Below are 10,742 nucleotides of genomic sequence, written 5' to 3'. Positions count from 1 at the left end.
ATCCTAATAGAAGGAAATGACACCTGCAAGAAATTTCAGATACAAATCAAAGGGGGAAGTGATCCTTAAGGCATAGTAGCAGAGAGGATGGCTATTGTGTCTTTAGTGACATTTCCACCAGCAAGACTATATATATTTCTGGAGTTAAGGCCTTTGACAGTGCTGAGTTTGATGGTAAGAACTTTCTTTTTTGGATGGGTGGGTGGGGGTCTCTGGAGCTTTGGCTGTAGCACTTGCTGAGACAGTTGCCATATTGCATCTTCACAAGAGTTGCTTCCCTAGACAATGGCTTTAAGGATCTAGAGGAGAAGCAGATTTAGTGGCTGTGGGGCCAAGCCATTCCCAGTGATCTCAGCTCTACCTACCTGCTAGTGACAATCATTCAGGTTGGTACTGGTGGCGTTCAGAGCAGAAGTCCCTTTCCCACATGAGTTATTGGCCTCAATGATGGCTACCATGGTCAAGTTAGAAGCAGGGCTAGTGATTTAGGGCTAGTTGCTATTGCCCTGGACCTTGGACTCAGGGTTCTGGGATGTCTCCACTTTGCTGAAGGAGGGTGATGCTTAAGGTGGCAGCAGCAACTGACTTGCCTGACATGTACTGTTTCCTTTCCCTCCCTCAACCAGACTCTGCTGCTTCAACCAGACGTCATTATAGGTGGTATTTGATCAGAAGTGGGTGGTCCTGGTAGTGGGAATGGCAGCCCCATTTTACCACAGGCTACTCTCTTTGATGATAGACTAAAAGCAAGGTTAATGATGTAAGGGTCTTCAAAAGCTGTGATAAACTCATAATAGAGTTTACAAGTATATTATAGGAAAGTATGACACATCCATAATATATTATTAAGTTTTAAAGACATATATAATTGAAATTGCATATGAGGAAATTTTCATAGAATAGAAAACACATAGGATTACATAATTATAGAATCACAGAATCTAAGAATTAGAAAAGACCTCAAAGTCTAGCTAGTCCAATCTAATCCAGAACAAGTGCAACCTTGATAACATCGAGCCCTTACTTGAAGACCTTCAGATACTATGAACTCGCCTCTTCCTGAGGCAAGCTATAGTTTCTGAGAAGTCCTAATAAAATTAGAGGATGACTTCAATAGTTAAGTTTTTTTCTTATATCTAGCTGAAATCTGTCTAGTCAAATCTCTCTTCCATAAGAAGTCCCTTTAAATATACAAGGACGGGGACAGCTAGCTAGCTCAGTGGATTGAGAGTCAGGCCCAGAGATGGGAGTTCCTGGATTCAAATCTGTCCTCAGACACTTCCTAGCTGTGTGACCCTGGGCAAGTCACTTAACCCCTATTGCCTAGCCTTTACCACTCTTCTGCCTTGGTTCCAAGATGGAAGGTAAGGGTATATATATATATATATATATATATATATATATATATATATATATACATACAAGGATATTCTTATACAATGGGTAAAGATGAAGATAGACAGATAAAAGTAGACAAAGAAAGATAAAAAGTGGTCAGGTTTGTGAAGAACTCTAAATGCCTAGCAAAGAAGTTTATATTGATCCTAGAGGTAATTAATGATGAGCCATGCAAGAGGATGATCTGCCCTTGATTTCACCCTCACCTACAAATGTTTCACCTCAACAAGCCCCCTAACTCAGCAATTTCTCTACTTGCCCAATTCACTTGTTCTGCCATTTTTCTTTATCCCTCACTCTCTCCTAAATCTATTTTTCCTCACTATAGTCTCTAGTCACCTGACCCTTCCTAGCATTCACATTCCATCGCCTCTGCTCTGATCTCTTTTTCCTCTCATAAAAATATTGATAACCAATTAAGCATTATACTTTTCCCTACCCTTGAAACCTTTACCCCTTTATCCTGCTGTTTAGACTCTTAAAATAACCACCCCTGCTTTTCATCTAGCTAATACCTTTACAAAACCCTGTCATCTACCTGTCTTTCCCTCAGGATATCTTACTGTAATAGGTAGGTGTGTTTACCTAATAAAACATCTATTAGCCAGTGTGTGCTGACCAGACAGACCAAAGACTGCTTAAAACCCAAAAATCCTTGGAAAAGCTCAAAACAGTTTTTCTTTGAGTGAAAAAGGTACTTAAGTAGTACAACCCAATTTAGAAATTGATGTTTAGCTCACGTATCTAGCAGGGTCAGTCTTCAGGTTAAGAATCTATAGGAACTCTGGACATGGAACATCCTGGATGGTCCTCTGGCAGTGGAAAGTAGACTCCATATATTCCTATGCTTGGGGTTTTTCTTTTTCTTAGGTATTCTCGTGGCAGCAGGGATTACCCATTATTTCTCTTCTCAGTTAATATATTTTAAGGGAACAGTGTGAGTGAATTCAATGAATCATGTAACCATGGAAATATTCTAAATCAATCAATTAATTAATTAAACTTAAAAAAAAGAAATTAAAAAAATTGAAATTGAAAGAATTCATAGATCACCTCTAGAAAGAAACCCTTAAATGAAAAGTTCCAGGAATATAAAAGCTAAATTCCAGAATCCCCAAGCTAAGGAGAAAATTCTTCAAACAGCCAGAAAGAAATCATTCAAGTACCATCGAGCTACAATCAAGATCACACAGGACCTAGCAGCTTCTACATTAAAGAATTGAAAGGCATGGAATATGACGCTCAGAAAGGCAAAAGATTTGGGTTTACAACTCAGAGGCACCTATCCAGCAAAACTGAGTATATTCTTTCAGGGGAAAAAATGGACATTCCATAAGATAGAAGATTTCCAAGCATTCCTGAGGAATAAGCCAGACCTAAAAATTTGAAGTCTAAACACAAGACACAAGAGAAACCCAAAAAGGTAAATAAGAAAGAAAATTTAAGGGACTCACTAAGGTCAAAATGTTTATACGTCTACATGGAAAGAGAATACCTGCAATTCTCAAAAATTACCCTTAATAGTAGAGAAGATAGAAGAAATTTACCCAGAAAGAGGGTGGGGAAGTAAGCTGATTATGCTGATATGATGTACCTAATAATATATGATGATATGCTGTATATGTAAATATGACATGGAACAATATGTGTGTATGATATGATATGTATGCATATGAATGATATGTTAAAAGATCAATCAAGGGCTGAGTGAGTTGCACTGAGAGAAAAGGGAAGGGAGAGGTAGAATGGGGTAAATTATGTAACATAAAGGGGTATGAAAAATCATTACAGAAAGAGGAAGATAAGGGTGGTGACAGGTAATGTTTAAACTTTACTCTCATTGTAACTGGCTCAGAGAGAGAAAAACAAGTATACTCAGAGGGGTATAGAATTCTATCTTACCCTACGGAGAAGTAGAAGGGGAATAAGACAAGGGAAGGGGGAGGTAATTGAACAGAGTGGGAAGTGGGAGGTGAGTAACAAAAAGCAAAATACTAGTGAGGAGGAACAGAGTGAAAGGGAATAGAGCAGGATCTAAAAGGGATAATGTGATGCAAGGCAATACATGTAATCATAACACTGAATGTGAATGGGATGAACTCACCAATTAAATGGAAATGGATAGCAGAATGGATTAAAATCAGAATCCTATTATATGATGTTTACAAGAAACACATTAGAGACAGGGTGACACATACAGATTCAAGGTAAAAGACTGGAGCAGAATTTATTATGCATCATGTAAGTAAAAAAAAAGCAGGAGTAGCAATCATGATACCAGACAAAGATAATCCTACCCAAATTATTCTACTTATTCAGTACCATACCTGTTAAACTATCAAAAAATCTTTTTATAGAATTAGAAAAAATTATAACAAAGTTCATCCAGAAGAACAAAAGACCAAGAATATCAAGGGAAATAATGAAAAAAAAATGTGAAGGATGGGGGCCTAGCAGTACCAGATCTTAAACTGTACTACATAGCAGTGATCATCAAAACAATATGGTTCTGGCTAAGAGACAGAAGGGTAGATCAATGGAAAAGACTAAGGTCAAATGACCTCAACAAGCTAGTGTTTGATAAACCTAAAGATCTCAGCTTTTGGGAAAAAAACCTCACTATTTCATAAAAACTGCTAAGAATATGGGAAAACAGTATGGGAAAATTTAGGTTTAGATCAGCATCTTACATCCCATACCAAGATAAATTTAAAATGGGTAAATGACTTAAGTATAAAGAGTGAAATCATAAATAAATTAAGTGAACATAGAATAGTATACCTTTCAGATCTGTGGGAAACAAAGGAATTGAAGATCAAACAAGAAATAGAGAACATTTCAAAATGTAAAATGAATGATTTTGCATCAAATTTAAAATGCTTTATACAAACAAAACCAATGCAACCAAAATTAGAAGGAAAGTAACAAACTGGGGGAAAACATTTATAACAAAACTCTCTAACAAAGGTTTAATTTCCCAAATATATAAGGAACTAAGTCAAATTTACCAAAAAAAAAAAATCAAGCCCGAGTAGGCATTTTTCACATGAAGAAATCAAAACTAACAGGAAGCACATGAAGAAGTGTTCTAAATCCCTCCTGATTACAGAAATAAAAATTAAAACAATGCTGAACCTTACACCTAACAGATTGACCAATATGCCAGCAAAGGAAAGTGATAAATGCTGGAGGGGATGTGGCAAAATTGGGACAGTAATACACTGCTGATGGAGTTGTGAATTAGTCCAACCATTCTCAAGGGCAATTTGGAATTATGCCCAAAGGGCTTTAAAAGAATGCCTACCCTTTGATCCAGTCATATCACTACTGTGTTTGTACCCCAAGGAGATAATAAGGAAAAAGACTTGTACAAAAATATTTAAAGCCGCACTCTGTGGTGGCAAAAAAATTGGAAAATGGTGAGTTGTCCATCGATTGGAGAATGGCTGAACAAATTATGGTATCTGATGGTGATGGAATATTACTGTGGTGAAAGGAATAATGAACTGGAGGAATTCTATGTGAACTGGGAAGACCTCCAGGAATTGATGTGGAGTAAAAGGAGCAGAACCAGGAAAACATTGTACACAGAGACTGACATATTGTGGCACAATCTAATGTAATATACATTTCTACTAGCAGCAATTCAATGACCCTGGAAAATCCAGAGGAACTTGAGAAAGAACACTATCCACATCCAGAGAAAGAACTGTGGGAGCAGAAACACAAAAGAAAAACATATGATTGATCACATGGTTTTATGGGGATATGATTGGGGTTTTGATGTTAAGAGATCACTATTGTAAATATAACATGGAAATAGGTTTTGAGCAATGATACATGTATAACCCAGTGGAATTGCTTGTCAGCTCCGTGAGGGAGGAGGGAAGAAGGGTGGGAAAAATTATGAATAGTGTAACCATGGAAAAATATTCTAAATAAACTTTAAAAAAAATAAAGGTACTTTCAATTTTTAAACCTATGACATAATGTAGTCAAACTTCCCAATCAGTTGACAGGTCCTCCATGATATCTCTTATATTTATCTCCTTTCTACTCACTCTAGATCATAAATTTGTCACCTCTCATATAGGCTATTGCATCAGCCTTCTAATTATTGTCTTCTATGCCTTCTGCAATACTTCCTGCATAAAACTCCAACAGTGATAAGCTTGGATTTATTTTAAAATTGTATGTTTATCCAGAATGTAAACAACTTAAACAAGCATTTTCATATGTACAGCAGAAGACAAAGGAGATTCTACATGAAACTGTGACTGTCTTATACTCTTTGCTTTTTAAAAAGTATAAAATAAATTTTATTTATCACTTTTTAAAATATCTTTTTCTGTGTTTTTGTACTTACTGCTGTTCTCTTCTATGCATTTTAAAGCATTGTAATAGCCCTCTGTTTGAAACATAATTGCTAACCCTCCCCTTGCTCACTGCCCACCCCCAGTTAAAAAAAGAGGGAAAAAATCTTGTAACAAATAAGTATAGTTAAGTAAAACAAATGCACCCAGTGGCCACATCCCAAAATGTGTGTCTATACTTTGTGTCCATCACCTGTCAGGAGGTAGGTAAAATGTTACACCATAAATCCTAGAGAGGCACAAATTGGTCTGATTAGAATTCTTAAGTTTTTCAAGGTTATTTTTCTATAGTATGTTGTTGTCCTTGCACAAATTTTTTCTGTTCTTTTCTCTCTTCTCAATTGCCCACTTTGCATCAGTTCATATTACCAAGAATTCTCTGAAATTTCTCCTTCATCATTTCTAATTGGTCCACGATATTCCCTTATATTTCTATAGTATAATTTATTCAGCCATTCCCTAGTTGTCTAAGACGCAATCTATGTCAATCCCTAAAAGACGTATAGGTCTTTCCTTTTGTCCTCTTTCTGGACCAGGAAGTTTATTCTCCCATTAATCTCCCTCAACTATTCCCCTGAATCCTGATCTTTGCTTGTTTTTCTGTTGAATCTGATGTATTTCTACACCAAATTGTTGTTTGTGTCTCAGTGTGTTTATGTGTGTGTAAACTACCTTCTTTGTCCATTTCAGATAAGAGTGATGTCATCTGATGTCTCTTCCCTTTCCTCTATATTAGTATATTCTTTTTACATATTTCAGTGATAAGACTTTGAAAGTTCCCACATTCTTCTTTTTAAGCTAGTTTTTAAACTGCACTCCAGGTACCTTTTCTTCTTTTTACCCTCTGAAAAGCTCTCAGAAAGAACCAATCCATCCCTAGGTCTTTCATTTAATTTTTTTCTCCTAAGTTAACTTCCTTGATACCGTTTTCAGGTTTTGTGTGATCCTAACTGTAGCTTCTAGTTACTAAGTAAGTAGCTTCTACTTACTTAGCTTGTTTCTGGATGCTTACTGCATTTTTCTTTTATGTGGGAGCTGGTAGATTTTGACTGACATCTCCTGTGATTTTTCCCCTTGGTCTTTCCTCCAGGAAATGATTGATGAATTTTTTTATATCTTTACTCTGTCTTGTGGTTTTACTAGATATACTCTGTTATAATTTATTATTTCTTGAAATATAATGTCCAGACTTTTTTAAATCATGGTTTTCAAAAAGTTTGATTTTTAAATTATCTGTCCATAACCCATTTCCCAGGTTAATTGCTTCAATATGATATTATATAACACACACACACACACACATATATATACATATATAATATATATGTACATATATATATATATCCTTTAATTTTGTCCTAATAATCCCTGCTGTTTAGTTATGTCTTTGATTTCTTTTTGGCCTGTTCTAGTTTTTAGACATTACATTTCTTGGGTAAGGTAAACCACCTTCTCTTCTAAAGTACTATTCTAATTATTTCCACCTCAGTTTTTACTTTTTTTTCTTTTACTTTTGGCTCTTGCTTAATTTCTTCTAGTTATTCATTTAATTCTTTTGGAGGCAAAAACTTTTTTTTTCCTTTGAGTCTTTACTTGTAATTGTTACAGAGCAGATTTTTAATAAGTTTTGATATGAGTATGATTTCCATATAGAGGTGTTTCCTTTTTCCTTAGTATCATAGATTTTCAGCTTGAAGGAATGTTAGAAGACATTTAATCCAACTCCCTTATCTTGAAAATAAGAAAATGATGGCCCAGATAAGTTAAGTGACTTGAAAATTTATTTAATACAGGTGATAGTTATACAGATGATATAGCTAGAATTTGATCCCAGATCTTCTAGCCCTCTACTTATTGCTTTTTCCATTGTATTGTAGTCTGCTGGTGAGAAATATTTTGTAATGTCAAAGGTTTAAAATGAATATTGGATGCTTGAGTTTGGATTAAATGAGACTTAGTAGCCAACAGAGATGAAAAGCAGCAAAACATTGGTGCAGAAGAACATGTTCCTGAAGTAAAGGTAAAGAGAGAGTCCTTTACTAGCTCATTCCCTTTTTCGTTATTTCATGTCAAAAATAAATGATTTTGCTAGTGGATTTGTATCACTGGTGTGATCTAGCAATAAAGGTTGAACTGGATACGGGCTCATAGGTCATGAATTGATAAACCTTCACAGAGTTACACTTTCCTGGGAATACTGAAGGATGTTCCATTCCCTCTTAACCTTGAGCAAATCACTTAACTCTTGGGGAGACCTCAAGCAAGTCAGTTATTCTCTATGAACTTCAATATCCTCACCTTTGTAATGAGGATAATAATACTCATACTATCTGTTTAATAGGACATTTGTGAAGAAACGCTTGATTTATTGTAATAGTTTGGAAATGTTTTCCAAAAATCCTGGAAAAGTGCTTTTTGATCAGTACTTATCCTTTTTAAAAGGGCAGCTCAGTGGCACAGTGTATTGAATGCCATGGCAAGTCACTTAACCCTATTTGCCTCAGTTCCTTCATCTGTCAAATGAGCTGGAGAAGGAAATGGCAAACCACTACAGTGTCTTTGCCAAGAAAACTCCAAATAGGGTCATAAAAAGTCAGACATGACTGAAAATGACCAAACAATAACAAAATCTTAAAAAAAAAACTGTCAAAGTTGAGATTCAAGGACTTAGCAATACATTCCTCTTGCTTGTTTTGTTTTAAAAACTTATTAGCTGTGTAATTGGGACAAATTCCTTCAATTATCTGAGCCCCAATTTCCTCACCTGTAATATAATTGGGTCAGATTTGAAGATTTTTAAATGTCATGAACCTAATTGTTTTTACATTTAATTGAAAAATGGGAATAGAAAGTAAAAAAAGTAAATGATAAGAATGCATAAATATTTAAAGAACAGGTAAAAACATTCTGATTAGTTTAATTTTGGTTTGGTTGGGGTTTTTTTGTTTGTTTTGGCTTTGTTTTACTTAATTTTTTTTGTTTGTTTTAAGATTTTAGAAGCTTTTAAGTTCAAGGCTTGAGTGTGAATCTAGAGTCTGGTACTCATGACCTTGTATAAACTGTATCACTCCATCCTCAGTTCATTTCCAAAGTGAGAAGGTTAGGGTAGATCCCTTCTAGCTTTAAATTTATAATTTCTTATTCGAGCTAAACTGACTCTCTAAGACAGAGGAATTTAGGAAATGCCACACAAGATTAGATTAATGGCTCCTCTGAATTATGTTCCAATGGAGATCAAGGGCGTTTTTCTCAAAAGCAAAAATGAGGGCCATCAAACATCTGCTACCCATGCTCTATATCTATGATTCATGAATTTATTATTAACTTATTTAATCCTAACTTTTATTCTTCCATGAAAAGTATCCTGTTCTCTCCTCCCTTCTTCCATTTTCCCATCAAAACCTGCTCTCAGGAATGAATCTGACAGATTCATCCAAACAAAGTTTGGTCTCTATCTCTCCCCTATCAAAGGATGCTCTTGGCTGTCATTTTGGGAAGGATGTGATAACTAATTCACACTCTAGCTGCTGCCAAGTGCTTGCATTTGCAATTGCAGAACGCATAAAATACCCATATGCACAGCTTCTGTTTGTTGTATATAGACTGTCCTTGCTATGCATCAACATGGCATCACCTCACTATGGCAGACTCACTCTTCCCTACCTCCTTGACTTACCACACCAGCCACAGAAGGATGAAGGCAGGGCTAGATGGGGCCTAAGGAAGTTAAAGGACAATTGATTTGTCTTTTCCCTTTGGGCCCAGGGGAAGGAAGGGAAGAAAGCTGGGACATCACCAGGCAAAACTGTGAAGCAGTCCAAATTTTATAATCACAGGGAATTGGAAGGGACCTTAGAGCTCACTATGTCCAACTTATTCATTTAACAGATAACGCCTGAGGTCCAATGATTTGCCTAAGGTCACACAGAAATGAAGATCCTCTGATTCCAGATATATGCTCTTTCCTTTGTCTGGGACTTATCCCTGAGATCTGACTCTCCTCTCCCTCATCACCTAGTATTCTCTTTGCCTGTGTCCTAGAACTTCAATATGTTTTTGATGTCTTGTGACTTCCAAACTTCTTCAGACTATAACACCCCACTGAGGTTTATCTGCAAAATTATTGCCTGCTTCTGCTTTCTCATACTCTCTTCAATATTAAGTTTCTCCCCAGCTGTGTGACCCTGGGCAAGTCACTTGACCCCCATTGCCTACCCTTACCACTCTTCTGCTTTGGAGCCAATACACAGTATTGACTCTCAGATGGAAGGTAAGGGTTTAAAAAAATATTAAGTTTCTCTTTGTTATAGGTACTAGGAAAACAATCAAATATCGAGCATTTGTATATTTGCCAGGCATTGTGCTACACATTTATAAACATCTCATTCGATCCTCACAACAACCTGGTAAATGGATGCTATTATTATCCTTATTTTTGCAGATGAGGAAATGGAGGCAGACAGAGGTAAAGTTATTTGCCCAGGGTCAAAAAGCTAGTAAGTGTCTGAGTCTGGATTTGAACTCAGGTCTTCCTGACTCTAGACCCAACTCTAGCCAGTAAGCCACTTAGCTACCTAATCTGATTAAACTACCAAACTCCCCATTGGCAGTTTGTGATTCAATTTCTAAAATTCCTGATACCCACAGTGGCCTGATTATTCCTAGAACCACTATTATATGATTATCTTGCATACCTAGTGACTGCTCTCTTCCCTTCCCCTAGTTTTTGCAGAATGAATAGCTTAGTTTTGACTGAATGGCTAGAGTTAGAATCTATGATAGCATTAAATTTACCCTTTTAGGAAGGGGAGGAAGAAAAGGAAGAGAAGGTGAAGGCTGTTGTCTGATTTTTCACAATCATTATGAAATTACGGTTACTCATCAACAAAAGGTTTTCAAATCTTTCCAGTGCTTAAAGACATCAATTTTTCTTTCAGGAATCTTTTTTTAAAATTCATTCCTTCAATCAAC

This window comes from Gracilinanus agilis, chromosome 5 (assembly GCF_016433145.1).
Source record: "Gracilinanus agilis isolate LMUSP501 chromosome 5, AgileGrace, whole genome shotgun sequence".
NCBI lineage: Eukaryota > Metazoa > Chordata > Mammalia > Didelphimorphia > Didelphidae > Gracilinanus > Gracilinanus agilis.
The sequence above is the reverse complement of the archived record's forward strand: the minus strand, read 5'-3'. Positions refer to the sequence as shown.